We start from the raw sequence: 23,228 nt of genomic DNA, 5'->3' as shown, positions 1-23,228 counted from the left end.
TACAAGGTACCACAACAAGACTTATTAAGAACTTAATTATCTGATAAGTTATAAGAAAAGGTTACTAATAATATTTTTTAGAATTCACTTTTTACTTTACATTAAATTTTCCAAGATTTGAAAATTATCACACATATTATTTCATATCTCCACAATCATTAGAGATAGAATTCTGAAATTTTGTACACTGATTTAACATGCATTTATGCAAAAGACAGACTACAATAACGGCTATATCTTTGAAAATAGAAAAATTAGGTCACAAAACGTTATGTAAATTTTAATATATTTTATATACGACCAATAAAAAATTAATTGTATTAAAATAAACAACTCTACATGTCTGAGAGTATTCTATTTTTCAGAAATAAATGTTTATTACATGCAGGAAAAATATTAAAGATGTCAGAGAGACCATAACAATGTTATGGTTACCAAATGATGTAACTGCAGAATTCTTTTTTTTTTTTTTTTTTTTCATACTTTTATCAGATATTTAAGTTCTAATAAGTCTTGTTGTTGTACCTTGTAATTTTTGCCCAATTGTGAGTTCATTTTCTTATAAAATTTTAGAAATTTAGAGCATTTTCTGATAAGAAATAATTGTGGTCGTTCACGTACATATACCCGTTATGTAAATATAGGTTATGTTTCGGTATTTTTATATGTACTTACGCGGGCTCTAACTTTTTATTTCATGGTCATTCCAAAGTGACTGAAACAATGAAGTTAATCGAATATTTAACTATTAAACTGTAATTAAATATCTGTAAAGAAGTTATTTATTGTACACGGACAGTACATCGTGTATGGAGGTGCATTTTGCATACAAACTAAATTTCTGTCGTGGCCATGAACGTGAATCGTTGCGTATTGAAGTTAATTTATAATTCTCTCCGATTGGATGTGAGCAAGGATGATCTTAGACAGTGAAGAAGAGCGCGCTGTTATCTCTGGGGAAGCTTTAAATTGATTGGACGGTGATCTTTCGCCTTGACCAGGCAGGCAGGCGGCGGCATCACAGTGGCCTTGCCACTCGCTGTATCCACGCGATGGGAGATGTAGGTAATGATGATGCAAGCCTGCAACACTGTACTTCAGTTTGATACCTGCGTCACATGCTGTGACCTTGTGCAGTGCCGCTCAGGGCTGCCCCTCGTGTTTGTCAAAACTCTGTGCCTTACCCAAATACCAGTTATTAACAGTCATACAAATTAGATATTACTCTTGACAATTGTAACTTCATTGCATAATTACAAAGAACACGTCATAATTCCTTATCATTATAATTGTCATCACATATTGCATCATTTCATCTTCCTGTTCTCTTATTTTCTTCATCTTCGTGTTCATTTCCTTCATCTTAGCTTCTTTTATGTCCGACATCTTAGGCCGGTATTCATAGTCGACACTTTATATCACCACTTTGCAAAGTGACACTTTGACGAAAGTGGCTCTTTCATATTAGTGGTATTCATAGACGATTGAAGAAGTGCACTTTACAAAGTGTACTTTACGCCAGTAAAGTGTAGAGTTAAAATTTGGTTGGTAACAGAATTCCCACAATGCCTTTCAAAACAAGTGAACAAACAATAACAAATTAATGTGTAACCCACAGATTATAATGCTTGTGATTTGAGTTGGGAGTCTAATTTATCGCACGAGAAAGAAAATATATATTTAAAGTTGTTTTATTTCAGTTTCTAGTTTTCGCTGCCGATAGTTTAGATTATTTCAATCAGTTCAGATATATAATATTTTATTAAATAGGTAGTGGTACTGCTGGTGAAATTAGGTTACGTTTTGTACAGTACATAGCTGATCTATTGATTTATATAGTTAAATTAGGTTTTGTACCTATCTTTTTCATTGATTTATAGCGTTAAGTTAGCTTTTGTATGTATCAGTTCCACTGATTTATATAGTTAGGTTAGATTTTGTACATATCTTCTATTGGTTTATGTAGTTAGGTTAAGTTGGACTGAGTAGGTTAAGTTTTGTGTTTATATCGTTAGGTTAGTTTTTATACGTAGGCCTACCTGCTTCATTGATATATCATTTTATTGCTTTATTTTAATTTTTGTCTTTTTCGTGAATAGTGAATAAAGTCAAAAGAATGAAATAAACACATTAGGTCTATTGCTGCTATTATTATTATTATTATTATTATTATTATTATTATTATTATTATTATTATTATTATTATTATATTTCTCTCTTGTTTCCATTATTGGCTCCTCTTCAGGAATACTTTTAATGCCAAATTTTTCTACAATGCAAAACAAAATAGGCCTAATGGTATGAGATCTCTTTTCATGGTGAGGTTATGACTGCACTTGAACTAGAGACAGTATCTCAGCAAAAGCAGCCTATCAGATGTATTGCTTACCGGCATGAAAATATATATTATCAAAATAATGATTATATGAACATCAAGATAAATCTTGTCTCAAAATACGGGTAGTCGACGAAAATCAAAATCGTTTTAAACCCAATATAATTATGGAATCTGCTTAGAAGGTAGGCACGTGAGGTCTCTCGATGCTAATTTAAGATAGTTACGCCTACATTAGATTGAAGTTAGTTTAATATTAAGTTAAAAAAATTCGTTTCAATAATAAAAAAATAAGTTATATAGGAATATCTACCTACATATCACTTCATAGAATTGAGGTTATAAATATACGAATGTTACTACAGAAATACCTGAACTATAATACCGGTATTACAGATATTAATGTATGGTACATATCTATAGCATAGAATTTTAATGTAGTCAATAACTGTATTACTGGAGGCACTGGTAAACCTCTGTTATTCGTTTTTGTCAACAGGTCATCGAAAAGATTAGCAATCTCAAAAACAGTTTTTTTATCAAATCGGAACCATTTTTTTAAATTCTAAATCATTATAAAATTCCACGGGATTGTCTTTAGGCCTATCCCTAATGTAGCGCTTTCGTACATTGTCCACTAATTGTGCTATCTCTTCCGCACGTTCTAATAAATAATTCAACAACCTCCAAGACGTCCGCCATTTTTCTACAAAGTGACACTTTCGGCTCAAAGTGTGGTCGAAAGTACACTTTCATCCAAAGTGTTCCTTTGCACCAAAGTGTCGAATGTGCAACGGAAAAGTGATACTTTGCGTCCTTTCCTTTCATTCTCGTTTGGAATTGAGCGGGTTACATCAGCTTCTTGTCTATGCGGATGATGTGAATATGTTAGAAGAAAATCCACAAACGTTTAGGGAAAACACGGAAATTTTACTTGAAGCAAGTAAAGCGATAGATTTGGAAGTAAAACCCGAAACGACGAAGTATACGTTTATGTCTCGTGACGAAATGAAAATATTATAAAAATTGGAGATTTATCCTTCGAAGAGGTGGAAAAATTCAAATATCTTGGAGCAACAGTAACAAAAATAAATGAGACTCGGGAGGAAATTAAACGCAGTTTGCTATATTTTCTTATCAAGTAGACCTACAAAACTTTAATTTTGACTCCTTACTAATATTATAGTTATTTTCATGTTAAATGTAATACTACCGTCGTTTCTTGGTAATGGGTTTACTCATATGGGGTTCGGTTAAATAGAACATAATTATCGTTTGTAAACGTTTTATCTAAATGCTGTTTTTTTTGTAGTAATCTTATTATTTTCAGACATTATTTCTGTGGCCTATGTATTATAATTACTGTATTTATGTCGCTTTTTTTCCCTTATTTTGTTATAGACCTATATGTAGGCCTACAGTTACAAATTGTATGTATTCTGATATGCTAGTAATAATGTATCATAAATAATAATTTATTTTATTTATTTATTTATTTACTAATATTTATTGTGTTGTACAGCAGCCAGGGGCAATAATAATAATAATAATAATAATAATAATAATAATAATAATAATAATAGGCCTAATAATTATCATTATCATAATTACTGTTTATTATTATTATTATTATTATTATTATTATTATTATTATTATTATTATTATTATTATTATTATTATTATTACAAAGTACCTATGTAAATACCCTGTATAACTGTTTATAGGCCTAAGGAAAATATTAAGTTTCTGCTCTCTACAAACGATAATACAATTTATTTTGACCAACGTAATATTTACGTTTGTCTCTCAGACGAACATTTTTGCTTGCTCGGCCTATATTGCTTCATCCAACTGACATTGTAACTTATGTGTATGAGAGAAGGGACTACCTTGCCAGCTGCTTTATAAACACTGTATTATTCAATGTGTACTTAAATTCAGAGTAAATGTGCCTCAACTTCGAAGTCTAGTGATTACTGGTTCAAACATGTAGCTAGCATAATTATTGAACTTTATTCACAACATTTTAAGTGTTAACTGGAAAAATAATTGTGTGCTGAATAAAAAGTAATAACATCAGTATTCAGTAAATTCAAAACTAGACGTTATTTAAATCTCATTCACTTGTCAGAAAGTCATCATTGAAATTTCTGCAAGTAAAATAGTTTACTTATTTTCATTCGATTGATACATTGTCTGCGGTAGCAAATTAGTTCACATAAATCCTCTGAATGTCGCTTTGTCATCAATGTTTGAATCGCTAGCAAGGTATGCAAATGATAATTATCTGTACAAATTTCAACATCGTTGTTTTTTTTTTTTTTGGAGGGGGGGACATTGTTCAGCAAGGTTATATTCTGCACTTTCCAATAAACGGGACACATGGGCGTCTCAACAAGAATTGTCGGGACACTGGGACGGATGGTCTAAAACGGGACATCCGGTCACATCACTTATATTGGAATACAGAGACGTATTCTGTGTAGTCTACTGGATGCACATCCATAAGGATGTAATCATGATCCTGCTGTCTTGATTGCCTTTGTAGCTGAATTCCTATTATTGCCCACAGCCATGCAATTTTTCTCTCCAAGGCCATCTGTATTCCATTACACTGACGATTATATGTAGCCATGAATGTGTTACTGCCTGTTTGACAGGACGGAACAACAACGGTTCGGAATCCCTGAAACAAGTTCCTGAAATGTGAGTGCCTAGGGCTACTGAAAATATCACCCATATGGAGTGAAGACGTGTAGGACCAATTGCTGCTTTGTAGCATGGCTCTGCTTTTCGTAACAGAGTTTCAAACACTCTTGTATTTTCCAGTTTGTTTGACATTCTGTTGGAGCATTGACATTACGGATCGCCAACATTTGAAGGTTAACATTTGTAGTAAATTCAACTACTTGATTATGAGAATCTGTATTTATGTTCGGTTGCTTTATTTGCACGAAATTCAACTATTACTAGTGGCTTGTGCAGCAATTGCTGCAAACTAAGTCCATAAAAAGTTCAAATAAAAATTTTTCATATTTATAATATTGTCAATGAAGAATACCAGACATTTTGATAGATATTTGCTTCCATAATAGTGAAACATGCTCCCTCTGAATGTTTCTTTTTTGCCAAATACTTTTCCTTGAACCTATCCGTCTTCAGTTCTTGAGTTTCAATGCGAAATCGCTAGTAACAATGTCAGGACGATCAGTGGGTTTTTCATGTGGGAATAATGCAGTAGCTATTTCAGGTCATTGCGGATTGTAGGTGAAAGTTAAGTAAATGTAAGGTTTGTCATGCTTGGAACAAAAGACTTAGCATCTTGTTATAGCTGCTGCATGTTTCGTGAACTACCCTGAAATGTAGAGGACAGAATCACTTTTTCCCCACTAAGAGATCTTGCTGAGGTGATCAAGAGACTACAAAATCTTGTAGGCCTCTTATTTTATCAATAAATAATACCTTTTGATCTTTTCATAGGAATTGTAATTTTTGCGCTTCCTCCAGGCAATACTGAACTACCAAATACTGCTGGATTAATTTGTGTAACAATCAATGTTATTCCGTATAGTTTCTGTAATATAGGCTGTTGTGAGGAATTTATTGCTGAGATGTGGAAAATGAGGCGAATGATATGTCATGGTTGTAGAATCTTATATGAGCCCCAAATAGAATTGTCCATCGTAAATCGTTAGCAGTTTCAGTGTTTCATTTGTTGCTGGTTGCGGGAAATAAACTTACTCATCACGGTAGCAAGAAGTGAAATGACATGCTATTTTCCCTACAACAAAATATGCTCGGCAGCGATCACAAATCTAATCGATTAAACCAAAGAAATATGAAATTAATTTTGATGTAGTTTAAAGACGCAGCTGAAATAGGAAGCATGACTCAATTACTACCAAGGAAAATTAGAGAATCAGACATATAAATATCTATATCACACTGATATGAAAAGGACCCACACCACTTGATTAATAACTATAAAGGTATTTCATTTTTAATAACAATATTGTTACCTTACGTAAGTTTTATAGTTTTTAGTAACATAAGTTTATATAGGCCTGTAGCCGTTACTCAGTAAATTATAGAAATGAAGATCTAATATAAAATATTCTTTCTCTGCGTCTACTTACATAAAGCCCCAAAAGGTTTACTTTCATATCATCAGTAACTTATAGCATTATGTATTGCATTAACTATAATAATATTTCATTTTTAGTGGTAATAATGTCGTCAAACATTCTTAAGTTTTGTAGTTCTTAATATCCAACACACAGCTGCACTCGAATAACTACAGACCAGAGAATCAGACCTGTAAATTATTTTTATACGTTATCAAAAATTATACAAATGAAGATCGACATATTGGCATTATAATGTGAAAGAATCTGAGCCATCTGAACACTTTGTCAGCAATCCTGTAAGTCATGGCCTTCGTGTAATAGTCTGTTGTTTATTGTAGTGTGTCCTTTGTTTTATTCTGAAATGCAACACGGGCGACAAAGAAGCGAAGGAAGCATCAAGTCGGTCGTGAATGCAATTAATTAGTTCTCAAAACTGACGAAAAATGGATTTTGGGAAAAAAAGGAAAATGATGTAGGAAAATTGACATTTCACTGAAAACTACTATTTTTCCGAAAAACTTTGGGTTCCAAGCTTCAAAGTGAGGGGTCATTTATTAATATCTGTTCAGCCGTTTTCCCGTAATTTCCATTACCAATTCAAATTATATATATAGATTCTTTCATGAATATAAAATCTCTAGATGACTACGAAAGCGTTCCAAATTCTTACGGGAACGTATTAACGGCCCCTGGCGAACTTATTTTTTACGGCCCTCGTAATTGTGGTCGAGTGGTCAAAATTTGTATGAGCACTTTTTTTGACTTTATTAACTTAGTGGAAGAAAAAATTGAACTCTTTTATCTGCTCCCACCGGAATGTTTGCTTGTAAGTGTAGACTCAAATATTGCTAAATATATTAATTCTTAAAATACAAATGGATAAATAATTTTCGAGAATGACAAATTAGAAATAGTTTTACGGAGACTGTTACACAACTAAGGTATATCATCGTTGACGATTTAGCTTACTTGTGACATATTTATCGATTTTCAGATTTTTCTCTATTAAAAAACTTAAATGGTGATACAGCAAGTAATAAAATCTCCTATATGTAATTATATTTCTTTCTTACGAAAATATAAGAATTCACAATCCCCTATGTATGTCTGCCATAGGATGGATTAATGTTGTTTTTTTTTTTCCTTCTACTGAAAAATTGTATATTTTGCACATATGTAGAAGTTATTGCAGGAATAACAACGGTATGTTTATCCCAGTTTCTGTGTTGATTAATGATAATAGGCCTACCCATAACATACGAGTATGTAGGCTATAGGCTACAACTGGCTTACCAATTTCCTTCCTTCGGTTTCATATATATTGAAAACCACTGTTTGTGAAAATGTTTGGATGATGATTCTTATCTTCATGTTATTGTGAACAGATGTATTCGACTTTGCAGTGTACTTTATATATATATATATATATATATATATATATATATATATATCGTCCATTTTGTTGAAATACGGCTCTCCATTTTGTTACCTCGCAACTAGTTACTTTTCAGTACGCTGTCTCTCTCACATTGTCCATTTTGTTGAAATATGGCTCTCCATTTTGTTACCTCGCAACACGTTACTTTTCAGTATGCTGTCTCTCTCACATCGTCCATTTTGTTGAAATATGGCTCTCCATTTTGTTACCTCACAACAAGTTACTTTTCAGTACGCTGTCTCTCTCATATTGTCCATTTTGTTGAAATATGGCTCTCCATTTTGTTACCTCGCAACTAATTACTTTTCAGTACGCTGTCTCTCTCACATCGTCCATTTTGTTGAAATATGGCTCTCCATTTTGTTACCTCGCAACTAATTACTTTTCAGTACGCTGTCTCTCTCACATCGTCCATTTTGTTGAAATATGGCTCTCCATTTTGTTACCTCGCAACTAGTTACTTTTCAATACGCTGTCTCTCTCACATCGTCCATTTTGTTGAAATATGGCTCTCCATTTTGTTACCTCGCAACTAGTTACTTTTCAGTACGCTGTCTCTCTCACATCGTCCATTTTGTCGAGCATTGAGCTTCATTCTGTTGGAGTTAGATAAATGGGCTTATATGTCGGTATGCCTCACACCCAGTGGTCTTTTCCGTGCTTGCCGGCTTTTTATGCCCACACATGTAATGTTGGATGAATGGAGTGTCCTTGTAGCGATTCACTGACCTTGTTTTCACGGGCAACCTGGGTTATACATCGATGAATTAGCGGACAATTTTTTTCCTGTGAATGGAGGGTTACGAGCAGCCAAGTGTGAATAATTGTGGTTCCATTCGGATTTAAAGGCCATCCTCGCTATAGAAACGTAGTCACGTTTTTCCTACGTCACATTCAATCACGTCCAAGTAAAAAAGTATCGCGAAACAAGTCCTGCTAACGTTCATTATATATATATATATATATATATATATATATATATATATATATATATACGGAGTTAAATACTTGAACATCAATTATGCAATAGAGGTTTAACTACTGCTCTTAAACGACTCTATCGGGATTAAAAGCTTTGCATCATCATAATCATCATCATCATCATCATCATCATCATCTGCTTCGAGAGAAGTTATTCTCTTATGACCTCAGATGATATTTGTTATCTGGGTTTGCTGTGAGTTTGTAATTTATTTATTTATTTATTCTGGTGTAGTTAAGGCCATCAGGCCTTCTCTTCCACACCACCAGAAATACAAATATAATAGAAATAAGAAGGAAAAAATCACACTATAAAGAAAGTAAATCCACACAAAAATATACACAGAATGCAGTCACACAAACTTCAGATGAGTGATTAAGTATCATAATTAATTGTATTCTACCTAATTAACATAAACAAGAAACTTGCAATTTTAATCTAGAGTAAAAAAAACACAAATCAACACTTCTAGCAATACCGGTACCTAAAAAGCATTAAATAAGTCAAAATTTTCCAATTTAATTTTGAACTGTGATAAAGTTCCGCAGTCCCTGACGTCAATAGGTAACAAATTCCAGAGGCGAGGTATTTCTACAGTGTAGGAGGATGAGTATAGCTAAAGACGTTCTGTGATGAGGGATAGAAAGAAGTGCTTGATGTCGGTTTCGAAGAGTTGTAAGAAATTGAAAGCGTGATAACAGATCATTCGGAGTATAGAAGTAAACATGATTCTAAATAAAAGAGACAGTAGATCGCCGTTTATTTGATTGGAATATGCCACAAAACTGGCCCGGAAAAATGTCGGTAGACTTTCTGGGAAAGCACCCTAGAACTGGACGGAACTTAAGAGTATTCACGACAAAAATATCTTAATAAAACACGTAATTATTAATTGTTTGGAACTAAAGTTCCACTTCCAACTTTTTCTGTGAAGAGAATGTTTAATGTTGTAGTTATCCATTGTTGGTTTGATCATGCTTCGTAGCGAATAGGAAGAATCTAAAAGTATCTGTTTCGTTTGTACCGCGTGGAACTGTAGGTGTGAAGGGATTTATGCACAGTGAGACGGAAGTAACGAGAATGAGCTAGTCGTGACTTATTAGCATGATGGGGATCTGTAACTGAATCGAACGCATGAATTGCAATTCAGAATATCACTTCGACTGGAATAAGTGAAATGTAATGAAGCCCCAAACCACTAGTTCTTAGGCACGATTGCTCTGAAGTTTGAATGTAGCGGAAGAGAAATGCTTTCGCTATCGTCTTGAGATAATGGCATAACCTAGTATTTGAGGAAGATCCTTGTGGGAAACGTTCGTGGTAAAATTCTGTGATATTTAGTCAGAAATGATAACTCCAAAAAAGCTGTTTTGAGATACAAGCATTTTTATTATCGCTTTTCCTTAAAAAATCAGAATTCTAGTTTAAATACAAATGCGAATGAAAATAACATAGATTATAATATCGTCTAATTATATGCACGTGCTCAAGCTTTTCTATACTTCTAAGTAGCCTACCAGTAGGTGTAGGTAGCAGGAAATGACCATTTTGGAGTTACCGTGTTTTTACCAAGAACCACAGAATTGTAGAACAAATTACATGACAAGAAGGGAAGAGGAAGTGCAATGACTGTTAAGAATTTAAAGGAAAAACGAGAGAAATGAAAAATATGGTTGAAGCGACAAGGTTACGCTTTAAACTTCACTGATAATTTCCTATGTAGAAATGTATATAGATATTTTAATTCATATAGTGTCAGATAATACGAGTACATCTACCTCCGATTTTGTAAAGTATAAAATATTTATTTTTTACTTTGACCATATTTATGTTAAAATGTGCCAGTACGTTCTCCTTGTTTAATTAAAGAATAAGAATTAGAATGTTCAGTTATATATACATATAATTATAATTATATAATTTCATTTATAGCACTCAGAAGGTCTTAATTAAGGATATTTCATATGCAATTTTAACTAAAATCTTTTATTTATAAGTTTAATTTTAAAGTTATCTTTTAAAATTTTATTTTATAATTGATATTAGCGATGCTTAATTATTACAATTTATTTTTACAACAATATCCATCTTTAATTCATTATATTTGCTATTAACGAAGAACAATACATTCACTGTCTCTTCTGTTTAGAATCATGCATACTTCTACTCCGAATTGTCTGTTATCGTGCTTTAAATTTCTTACAGCTCTTCGAAACCGACATCAAGCACTTCTTTCTATCCCTCATCATAGAACGTCTTTATACTCATCTTCCTATACTGTAGGAATACCTCGCCCCTGGAATTCGTTACCTAGTGACGTCAGGGACTGCCGGACTTTATCACAATTCAAAATTAAATTGGAAAATTTTGTCTTAGTTAATGTTTTTTAGGTATTGCTAGAAGTATTGATTTGTGTTTTTTTAATCTAGATTACAATTGCAAGTTTCTTGTTTATGTTAATTAGTTAGGATACAATTAATTATGATACTTAATCACTCATTTAAAATTTGTGTGACTGCAACCTGTGTATATTTTTGTGTGGCTTTGCTTTGTTTATAGTGTTTTTTTCTCTCTCTCTTTATTTCTTGTTGGCTTTACTTTGTAAGTTTATTTTTTTTTTGTTTATTTTTCTATTATTGTATTTGTATTCCTGGTGTTGTGGAAGAGAAGGCCTGATGACCTTAACTACACCAGAATGAATAAATAAATAAATCTATACTAATAATAACTCTGTAGCCGAAATTTTTCTGGTAATTTTCGATTTTCCAAAAATAATTGGTCCTAACATATACAGTTAACCACCCTGAAACCGAAAATCGCTTTTTTGAAATTTTTGTTTGTATGTCTGTCTGTCTATTTGTTACCTTTTCACGCGATAATGGCTGAACGGATTTCGATGAAAATTGGAATATAAATTAAGTTCGTTGTAACTTAGATTTTAGGCTATCTGGCATTCAAAATACATTATTTAAAAGGGAGGTTATAAGGGGGCCTGAATTAAATAAATCGAAATATCTCGCTTATTATTGATTTTTGTGAAAAATGTTACATAACAAAAGTTTCTTTAAAAATAATTTGCGATAAGTTTTATTCCTTGAAAAATTTTGATAGGACTGATATTTAATGAGATAAATGAGTTTTAAAATTAAAATAACTGCCATCTAAGGCCGTGTAATGAATTAAAAAACAAATGACTTCGTCTATAAGGGGCCTTGGACAGCAACAATCGAAAGTTATGAAACATAGCCTACAGAGAATGTTTCTGTGCTTGTATGAAGTAATATCGGAAGCTAAATTAACCGATTTGTATAATTAATTATTATTTCACCATTGGAAAGTGTAGTTTCTCTAGATGGACATAATGCTACAATGTTATTACAGTAACTTCTGATATAATATAATATGTAATATTATATAATATAATTTAAGTTATTTGAAGGGTTCAGAACCATAGTGGGCCAAGCGCCATTTACTGAATACGTAGAAACAAGGTTTAAAATTACGTTACCATAATTCAATGGAAACCTATAACAAATAAAATAAAATATACACATTAAATCTAAATGATATCAATCTTCATTAAACTATGGTTGCATGTAATAAAAATTAAGAAACATGTTAAAGGAATAATTGTCATTCCACCAAATGAGTGTCTCTGGACCAAAATGATCGCATTTTAGTTATTTGGATGCAATTTAAATTAAGTAACATATTAAACGATTTATCCTTCTATCAAACACGAATGTTCCCTGGATCAAATGTCCTATTTTAATTATGTAATTACTTTATATTTATTTCTAACGGGTGCAGCGGAGCGCACGGGTACGGCTAGTAAATAAATAAATAAAATAAAAATAACTAAATAAATAATTTCCGGATCCTCGTGGCCAGCGATAATTAAGGCCGGACGATTTTTTTTAACCTGTCTCTCTTCTATATAATTCGTGTCATAATATTGTAAGAACAAGAAATTCTTCTATTGTTAGATTTAAAGTGTTGAATGGTAATAAATAAATAAATCTCGTATAATTAATGCAAAATTCATCTCACCAATATATTCTAGTAGTGAACACTTCTGAATATCTGATAATTACTTTTTTAATTCCCGAAAGTGTGGCTTTGAGAAGATCTCATTATTTAGGCCTACGTATTTCTGATATTTATTCTTCACGTACTGTAGTCTTCATGCTTAGTGTTACTGAAATTCCGCTTTAAAAGGAAAAAATCGTTGAAGCTGATGCAGCATTCAGCAGATTACTTGAAAATTGTCATGTTTCAAGTATTTGGCGAGAGAACTGGGCGAATATATTATCTATACTAATTTGAAATAGCAGTCAGGAATTCATCTCTTATAACATAAAGCCTAGTTCTGGTAGACCAATATTTATTTCGCAAATAGGCATACAAGCGTAAGACACACACATTGTGCGTGAGAGCGCATGGGAATTTGTGGAATTGGAAACAAGAGATTCCTATTTTGTATGCTTTGGTTGCTGTAGACATTTTCTAAGTCCATGTCAAGAATCTTTCATTCAAAATGTGTTTTGAAACCTTAATGCTGAAACCTATAGGCTATGCTAATCATACGTTATTTCTAACGAGTCCAACTATAAACAGACCCTTTTGTATAGATAAAAATTGGCAACTCAAAAATTGAAAAGAGATAACACATTAAGTAACTGATATACATACGAGGGAGAGGCAAAGAGTGACCTTAATAATTGTTTTATTAATTGAATATGTACAATAAGACTACAAACACTTTATCACTTTTCAACATAGTCCCCACTACGTTCAATGCAAGTGTTCCTATTATACTATGTTATACTATAATAAAAAGATTTCTCTCCTTAGGCTATTCTGTTTGGCAGTGATGTTCGAGGAGACTATCAACATGTGGAAAAAATTAGGATAAATCAATCAATTAATTATCTGTGTGACAGCAGCGATCTGCTGTCACAATGGATAGTGGATTCGATAGCGTTAAGTGAAGTGGTATGTTATGAACAGAAATACACAAGAAAACAGATTTAGACATTAATTATGTTGAGTGATAACAGAAACCAGGGACGCAGATTTAGATATTTATGTAGAGCGACGTAGTCTATACTGAAGTCTTGTCCTGTGAAATTGAAAACAGAGTAACTATTGTCACAAAGAGCCCGTTTTATTCGAAACATTTTTTTTAGTGCCTTCCGATACGGAAACTGAATTTTTTTCTGCTACTTCTGGGTTATTACTTATGGATGTTTCATTTCTAAGATGACTCTTCTTTAAAGTGAAATTCAATATGTTCGTGGTAGAATGGTGTTTAAGCAGGATTTAATTTTGATTTTTAGTTGAGGAATAGAAATATTTTACGTACTATCGTTTCTTTTCTCTCGAAAGAAATCATGTGAATGACTCTGTGGCCGGGAGGAAAAAGGTCTTAAGTAAAAATTTTATACTTTTCAGGAGAGCAGTAGAAAGATTGAAATTGGTGTCAGTTATATAGTTTTTTTAATTAAACGGTTTTTCCTGGATATAATTTGTTTATATTTCTTCTAAAATACGTAATGTTGCTGATTTAACAATTTTCTTGATTATTTCCAAAAATAGCCGCACTTAAGCCCTTTTAAAACTAGAACCCGAACTGAGTAGAAGGGACTATTTAAACATAAGACCTTTTTCATGTTAAAATAAATGAGAAGTGTAAATTATTAGGAATGCAAAATGGGTCTTGAACAATTATAGGACTGTTTACCCTGGTGCTTAAAGTTTTTAAAAGGAAAGGGCATCAGTATGTGATAAAATGGCTAAAATACAAGTTAGACCTTTTTAATAGGGAAGCATGGAAAGTAAACATGGGATGGTTTGTAAGGAATAAAGTATTAACTATTTTAAGTCCTTTATTCTGTGTGCTCGAGTCAAAAAGTACTTAGGGCATTTGGTAACGCCTTATAAATCCAGTCAGGTGTCTTATTTTACTTTAACCGTTTTACCAGATTGTAGACAATTGTTTCGACTCTTAGAATATATAAAAATCTCATTTTCACAAAAAATTGACTTAAGACCTTTTTCCTCCCGGCCACAGAGCCGTGAAATCTTGTTGCTGTCATCGGTGTTTGAAACGACAAATCTCTGATCTAATGTTTAGTGTGGTAAACACCGAAAAGGTTAGTCACATGTTAAATTTTCTAACTTCTAATACGTGGTGCGGAAAAATTAGTTCACTTTTAAACAATTTGTGACGTGATAAGTGGAACCAGAAGAGACATATTGAGGTACATAGCACACCATGGATCGGAAATGCGTATTTAACTACTATAAATGTGTAAGTTCTGTAACATCGATCACTATAGAGATAGGCAAACTTCTTTAACACCATTGAAAGTGTGATGCCTGATGTGGTATTATACCATTTTTATGGTACTGCGATAGGTAGTAGCAGGGAAAAGCTTGGGTGGCCATCGTGAATGGCTTTCTGGTCGGTACTAACCTACTCCCACTAAAATTGAATGCACAAAATTATTAGCCTACATATTCTTGGAAAGTTGCTGCCAGGATTGCTAGAGGAAGTGCTGTTGCAGATATGTGAAGTTCTGTGGTTCGAACATGATGGGCTCCATGCTTATTTCGTTGGTGGTGTACGACAACAGTTGGGATTAATGTTTGGCAGGAGATGAATCGGAAGTGGAAGACCAGTAGCCTGGCCTTCAAAGTCTCCAGACTTGTCACCTCTGGATTTCGTTCTTGGTGAATTCATGAAAGAATTGATTTACTCAGAGCCAGTGACGTCTGAAGAAGATCTTACCGCTCGTGTTTCTTAGACTTCATAAACCATCAGAACATCTCTGGAATTTTGGAACGAATACAACAATCTCTTCTTTGCAAATGTATTCTTTGTTTGTAGTTTCAAGGTAAAAAGTCTATATTTTCTTGTATCCAAAAAGTTGAATTTTTTATGTAAAATAACTAGCCTATATCATTTTTTTTTTTTTTGCTACAAACAAACACAGTACCATTGAGAGTGGCAGAGTGTCGCATCGAATATTACATTATCAATGGTGTTGAGAGAAGTTTCTTGTGTACAGCGATCGATGTTATGGAACTTGCGTATATGGCAGAGTAATTATTTATTTCTGATCCATGGTTCGCTATTTTAATATGTAAGTTTTGTTCCACTCTATCACTTGGAAATTGTTTAATAAATTATTGTAGTTTTTCCTCATTCTATAGGGTGAAGGTTGGTAATGTTGTGATACGAGTATTATTATGATAGTTCTTTTTGAGAATTTATTACAATTTTACTGAGCGAGAGAAGAACCGGTTTTGTGCAGAAACTTGTCCACGAACTTTCCCTTAATATGTTGACGCAAAATCCCGATATTCCTCTCGCTCAGTAAAATTGTAATAAATTCTCAGAAAGAACTATCACAATATTAGGTACTCATATCACAATATTACCAACCTATAACCTATATTGGATTTTTAATTTAATTTTCTGATCGTTCTGTTATCGCTTTGTTGAAAAAACTAAGATTACTCCGCCTAAAATTTATTTCTTATGACGTGACAAGTCCAGTTTAGCTATAATATGAATTTTTGGTCATATGTGTACATAATTAAAAATCATAGTAGCGTCATCCTTTCAAGAATAGATTGATCGAATTCATTGCTTGTAAGGTTCGTAACAGTTGTGAATCTGCGTTAACTGTTTTTACACAGGTGCAAGCAGTCTACTGCGTATTCTAGCGTTGCGTTACCAGACGTAACACAGGTGTAATTTATTTACATAGTTGCTAGAATGGCTTTTTGATTTAGAAACCTGCGAAGATTAAATAAAAGAGAGAAAGCTGATTTTCTTTATCAAAAACGTATTGGATTTATAGTTTCAGGATGTCTATGCTTCACGTCACACTCCGTTTCTGAAATCTGTGAAATATAGGAACCGAAACAAATGGAGGGGGCCAGTCCAATGACCGCTCTGGGGGAAAGCATTGATTGAAAACGAGCCTCTAAAATGCCACCCCTACCTATCACCTGTCACGCGTATGTTACCCCTTAGCGGCCGTAAGCCAATGCAGCCCGCAATATACTCCCGCACTAATAGGTTCCGCCCAAATGTGCCAATTTACTCCACAGATTCCAGAAACGGAGTGTAGGTAAGAAGCGTTTATCACAGGCATCTTACCCCTTAGCGGCATCGAGCTGATGCTGCCCGCAGTACACTCCGGCACAGGTAGACTCGGCCCCCACTTGTGCCAAGTAACTCTACAGATCCCTGGTGCGGACCATAGACCTATATTCACGGGGGAGTGTCGCATTTCGAACATCTATTCTGAAGAATACTACGTGAGGAAAGTACTCTAGATCTGAAATGCTTCGGTTGCTGATGTAGTGTACAGCTTGATTCAGGGATTTTGGCCCCTGCAAAAAGTAAGTACGAGTAGATGGACTAAGAGTTAGGCACCATTTGGGTGCACGCGACAGAGACAAGCGACCGAGACAGGCGACCCAGACGAGAGACCGAGACTAGTCGCCTTCTGTCTGCTTCCTACAGAATTATATGAAGTACATTTGAGAGCGCGAGACAGAGACAAGCGACCGAGACAAAGCGCACGAGACCGCTTTCGGACCAGTAGTGTCTCGCGACAGTCTTATGCAGCCCGTGTTTTGTGGAGTAAAATACCTGCCCAAAATGTCAGAAATTAAATTCACTGGCAAGAAGACGAACAATTGGTAGAATTAGTAGCAGAAAACCCACCATTGTTTGATCCAGAGGTCGAGTCGTACAAGGATGGGAATACCCGTGATAACATCTGGAGGGATATTGCTGAGAAATTAAACACTTTTGTAGTCATATTTCACAGAATATTTGCACGTATTTTCTGAACAGACTCTTCTAGAATACTGAGGGAGTTGTTGTGTCACTTTTGCCTGTCGCTTGTCTCGGACGCAATATCAATTTAGCGAGACATGTCTCAGTCGCCTGTCTCAGTCGCTTGTCTCTGTCGTATGCACCCAAATGGTACATGAACTCATCACTACTGGCGGGCTGGGTCACACAGGTCAGACCGCGCAGTCATAACACCTAACACTTCCTTCTTATCATGTCGCATTACACGCCGTCTTGAAACACAGTTTTCTTCCACACGTCCCGTTACTAACCACTACCTACATCTGTTGACTAAACAATATCATGATGACTTATATTTTCTTTACATGAGTGTCCCTCAGCTTCGAGCATAGATATTATTTTCATTCTTCCTCTTCTCCTTCCCCTCCTATGCATATTTGTGATTAAATTTCTTTCTTATGACGCAACACACAGCTCGCTCACAACCAAGGACAAGGGCCAATAACGCTGAATCGAGCTGTACCGTATGTGATTTTTTTGTTCATTCTTTTTGTATATAGAATCACCTCCCAAAGTTTGTTGGAGCATTTTACAGACACTCTGTATTTAAAGTAGCCACGTTCAATTAGTAGGCCTAGGCTAGCGGTGTCAAAGAGGACGGAAGCTTTGTAGTTTCAATAATTTTAATTATGTTGCGCTGTCCATTGTCGTCAAGTCTTTTGAAGGCCGCTCCAATACTCCACGCGGAGTGTATATATAAACCAGAGTTGCAAATTTTAGCAGTGTGTCTTGTTCCATGTTATATTAATATATAGCAGCAACAAACAAGACGTGACAACGTCGCATTTTCATTTTATTATCGGTGCATGCAATAAAGACCTACAAATCTTAAAAGGAATGCCGCTACCTAATAATTAAACGAGGCTACTATACCTACCTGCTTTAGAGATGTGTGCACAAGTTGAAGGAAGTTTTCATAACTAATTAACAGGTTCATCGAGAGAGCAAAAATTGTGTGTATTCTACAAACCAAGGCCTTTTGCTATAGAGATTTCCGAGCTCGTTAATTTTAATTCATGTAATTATTATTTTACAAAAGGATGATGAGGGCCATTTTCCAATATTTAGCTCATTGTTCAGCTGTAATGTGAAGCTTATTATCGGTTTCTAAATTCTCCTCACATGCCGTTGTGCGATCGACATACGTGATACTTAATACTGTGATTTGTACCTTAACAACATTCAAGTGCTGTCGCGACGATCTACAACCGATAGCGACAAGAACGTTTTGTATGTTGGCAGGGGAACAACGCATGAGAGAGTGGCATTCATTTTATAAACAATTGCGAACCGGTGCTTTAGACTTGATCCATTTATCTATCATAGTGGGTGGCCTTGGTGCTCTGGGTGGAAACGAATGTCATGAACGAGGAAACTGGACACCCAAATATTTGTCATTTACAGTTGTTGAATGATCGGTAATGCCATGTCTGCTTGGTATTGTGCTAAACCTGCCATTATAACGAGCTATCTGTGACATACAAACGACGTACTACTTTTCTCTTGATTTATTTTACGCAGTACGTAATAAAACCGCTATTTTACAGGAAATTTGTTTTGTTCGAATTGTTAACGGTTAGTTTTCTTTACTTCTGGTCGTTCTTTGCCCTTTTCGGCTCCGAAAGAAGATTTGAAAGGGTCAGAACTATAGTGGGCCAAGCGCCATTTACTAAAACCGTAGAAAACAAGGGTTAAAATGAAGTTATTACCATAATTAAATGGAAACATATAGCAAGTAATATAAAGTATACACATTAAAACTAAATGATATGTCAATCTTCATTAAACTATGGTATTCACTTAACTTTAACCTTTGCTTTCTCCATTTTTAATAAATGGCGCTTGGCCCACTGTAGCTCTGAATCCTCATTTATTTCTTGGCTTGACAATAAAGTCGTTGGCTTTCTTCGAGATCTCTACTAATTTGATATGTTTTCCATTTTTGCGGGTATCCTTAAACTTAAAACTGTGAATCAGTGAGAAATGGCATTAACTTTTTTCTCTGTTTTCTACCAGAGGTCTCCACGTTATTATGACTTTTTTATTTTTCAACAGTTGAGAACGCGTATCGACTGATCTGAACATAATATTCTTCTTTATTATTTCTATGTTCACGTAAATTTCACTCGTCTACTTACTGCAATCAGTTATTATTCTTGTATGCATAATACAGAGTGGAGCGATCGAATGTCCCTAATTTTAACTGTATGTGACTGGTAAACGGTTGAAGATACGAGTAGAAACCTACAGTAACGTTTATATGAAAGGAAAACTTAACAAGTTTCGATATGCACATCACCATATCTCTACGTGAGCTCCAGCTGTCACTGTGACGATATCGAGGCGATGAACGATTTCTTGCCAAGCATGTCTTCTGGAATGCTCTCAATAGCTTCTATGATGCGCTCCCGAAGACCACGAAGGTCTCTGACTGGGGTGGCGTACACTAGCCCCAGAGAAAGAAATCGTATTGGCGAATTCCACTCGTTTGGGTTTGTCATCCGGCTCCAAACGTTGCATTAACTGCACTTTGTATGCGTACAGTTTGAGACGTTTGTGGACAATTCGTTGCAATGTTGATTTTGGTACTTGAAGTTCCCGCTTCGCTCATACGCGGCTTGAACATTTGCAACCATTTAGTCGGATGTTCAAAGACCACCACCATGCTTCTTCAACACCGATCCTGTAGCTAAAAATGTAACGTGACACTTCTTAATGCTTTTAACAGTTGGAGCATCATGGTTAAACACTCGCCGATACTCCCTTTGAACTCTAACAATTCTGTGGTGTTTGGGTAAAGGGAGATAAGTCATAAAAATGAGTTCGGAGATAAATGAAAATTAAACTTGGAATCCTTATTACAAATAATTTTCTACACAAATAAAACACATCAACTGCTAGTATTCTTTGATTTTTGCACACCCACTTGTATAATTTAACTTGTGTGTTCATCTGGGGAACAAAATTCCACCTGGACAAAAAAATGACTTATACCCCTTTACCCGAACACCACAGAATTGATTTAAACTCCGCATACCACAACACAGTTTGCGCTTTCATCTGCGGTGTCGCCATTTTGACAATCAATACAATCTACGAAAAGAAACCGTGTCTGCGCACCATCTACCGATAGTATTCGAAACTTGTTCAGTTTTCCTTTCATATAAACGTTACCGTAAGGTTCTATCTTCAACCGTTCACCAGTCACATACAATTGAAATTAGGTACATTCGAGCGGTCCACCCTGTATTATTCTGTGTTCTTGGCAACCCAGGATACCTGGGCAGACGATTTCTTTGGAAATAAATTATATATATACTGTATATGTATGTATGTACATATATATACATACACATCAAAATTTGTTTATTATCGACAAAGGGACATTTCACACCCAGTGAATTCAGTACATGAAGCCAAAAGTTTTACTTTCGCATTTTATGGTACCCACATGTAAACAACATTTGACTATGACTGCGAACTATATAAATGCTGTTATTTCATTTAGTGGAAGAAAGAGGACTTGAAGAAGGGACTTCGAATGACAGGCTGTATGGAGATTAGGAACGAAAAGAATAACCTCAAGGTACGCTAAAGAAACAGTTGATGGTTATGTCTTTAACTTTACTTTATGAAATTGTTATATTCTGCTTTGTTTAGTGTAGACTATCAGGTTTACCCAAAGGAAGATTGGACCGTTGGAATATTCTCAATCTAAATACAAGACACTGCGCATGATCGGAGATCCAGGGCAGAGGTACACAAGATAACGTGTAATTGAGTTATTTAAATTCACTCTATTGCGTTTGGTGTTGAAACTCGTTCCGAAAATCACTTGAAAAATTAAAATAAAAATCTAAACACGAAAGAATTTCATTAAAATGCCAGTATATTTACGTGCAAGTTTCATACGAAGTAGGTCTATAAGTTATATATTATTTAATTACACTTACCTGAATATAAAATTGAATTGTAATCACAACGAAGCAAAACTGAATTGTGTATGAATATTAATACCGGTATTACTAATTAATTATTAATTCACAAGCCTAGGTACTTGCATTTTCATCAGTTTACTCTACATCAAACTGAAGTTATTGATGCCAACATAACAGTTAGAAAATAACTGATAGTTGTAGTATTTGTCAGTTCCCGAAATTCGAAACAAAGTTGGTAAAAGAAAATTCAACCTGAGAGCTAGAAAATTACTAAAATCCACTAGCATAATATGTAGTAGTAGAAGAAAAATGGTTAGGTTTCACCCTTAGGGTATAAGTAAGCTGACCCGGACTGTAGTTGTCTCTATTACAGATGTGCCAACTTTCCTGTATAATGCGAGAGTCTCTCACAACTTCCGCTTTCCCGCATTGACACGTTAATCTCCCGTATTTAGAAGTGATGGCATAACTTTCATTTTTAATATTACGTTTCCGTCCCATTATTCTACATTTTACCTCTCGTAGGGTAGCAGGTTTGATGTTACATTTATGCTCTGTGAATGGCAAGAATGACCCCAAGATGTTTAATTTAATATTCCGCCGATAAGTTACAACTGGAAGCTTGGTTGTATTGTAGGCGTATTATAGCGAATAATGATAATAATAATAATAATAATAATAATAATAGTAATAATAATAATAATAATAATAATAATAGTAATAATAATAATACATTTCTTCTCGCTCTTTTTATTGATTTGAAGACAAAAGTAGATTTAGCCTTTCAAATGTTGTTTTTGTATACTTCACTAGCAATGGAAGGAATTCAATCAACATATTTTCTTACTAATCCGTCAATGCTTTATTTTTTGTTTAGAACAATAATATAATTAACCGTGCTTAAATGTGAGGTAAAAAAAAGCATTGATGTATGGCTATACTACCTTCTTCCAATCTCTCCCTCCCCCACCCGCTGTTTAACCCAGAGTCGAAACCAAGGGGAGGGGGAAGTCCGCCGCTGTGAAGTAGTGATCAGTAGTCTGGCTATGAAACGAATGGGCCCGGGTTCAAATCCTGGTTGGTACAAATTACCTGGTTTGGGTTTATTTCGGGGGTTTTCCCCTCAACCAATTGAAGCAGAATTGCTGGGGAATTTTCGGCGTTGGACCTCGGACTCATTTCGTTATCATTAATTCACATGTCATCATCATCATCATCATCATCATCCATACAATAGCCTAGATCATATATACCCCAGATAGGTCGGCCTTATAGGTTTTGACGTTAACAACTTTTGTCAAATTTACTACGCTGCCATCTAGTTGTTACATAAGGAGTCACGTCATAATTCCCATTTGAATTGCATTAGCGGCTGTACTGCCATCTCGTGTTCGTTTACGGCGGACGGGTGGCGATCGTGGCGGTTGTTCTCTTCAAAGTCAAACGATTTTAACATAGCGATGATCTATCTGTTACATATATGATCTAGGACAATAGCCTGGGTTTAA

At 34.6% G+C, this 23,228-nt stretch overlaps 1 protein-coding gene across 5 annotated transcripts in view; it reads left to right on the top strand.

Annotated features, from left to right (window-relative positions):
• The window catches only part of Pdp1 (PAR-domain protein 1), a 588,948-nt gene that overhangs the window by 268,593 nt on the left and 297,127 nt on the right, over positions 1-23,228 (top strand). The window lies entirely within an intron of this gene.

This window comes from Periplaneta americana, chromosome 6 (assembly GCF_040183065.1).
Source record: "Periplaneta americana isolate PAMFEO1 chromosome 6, P.americana_PAMFEO1_priV1, whole genome shotgun sequence".
In the NCBI taxonomy this organism is placed as follows: Eukaryota; Metazoa; Arthropoda; class Insecta; order Blattodea; family Blattidae; genus Periplaneta; species Periplaneta americana.
This window is presented reverse-complemented; position numbering and strand designations above follow the sequence as displayed.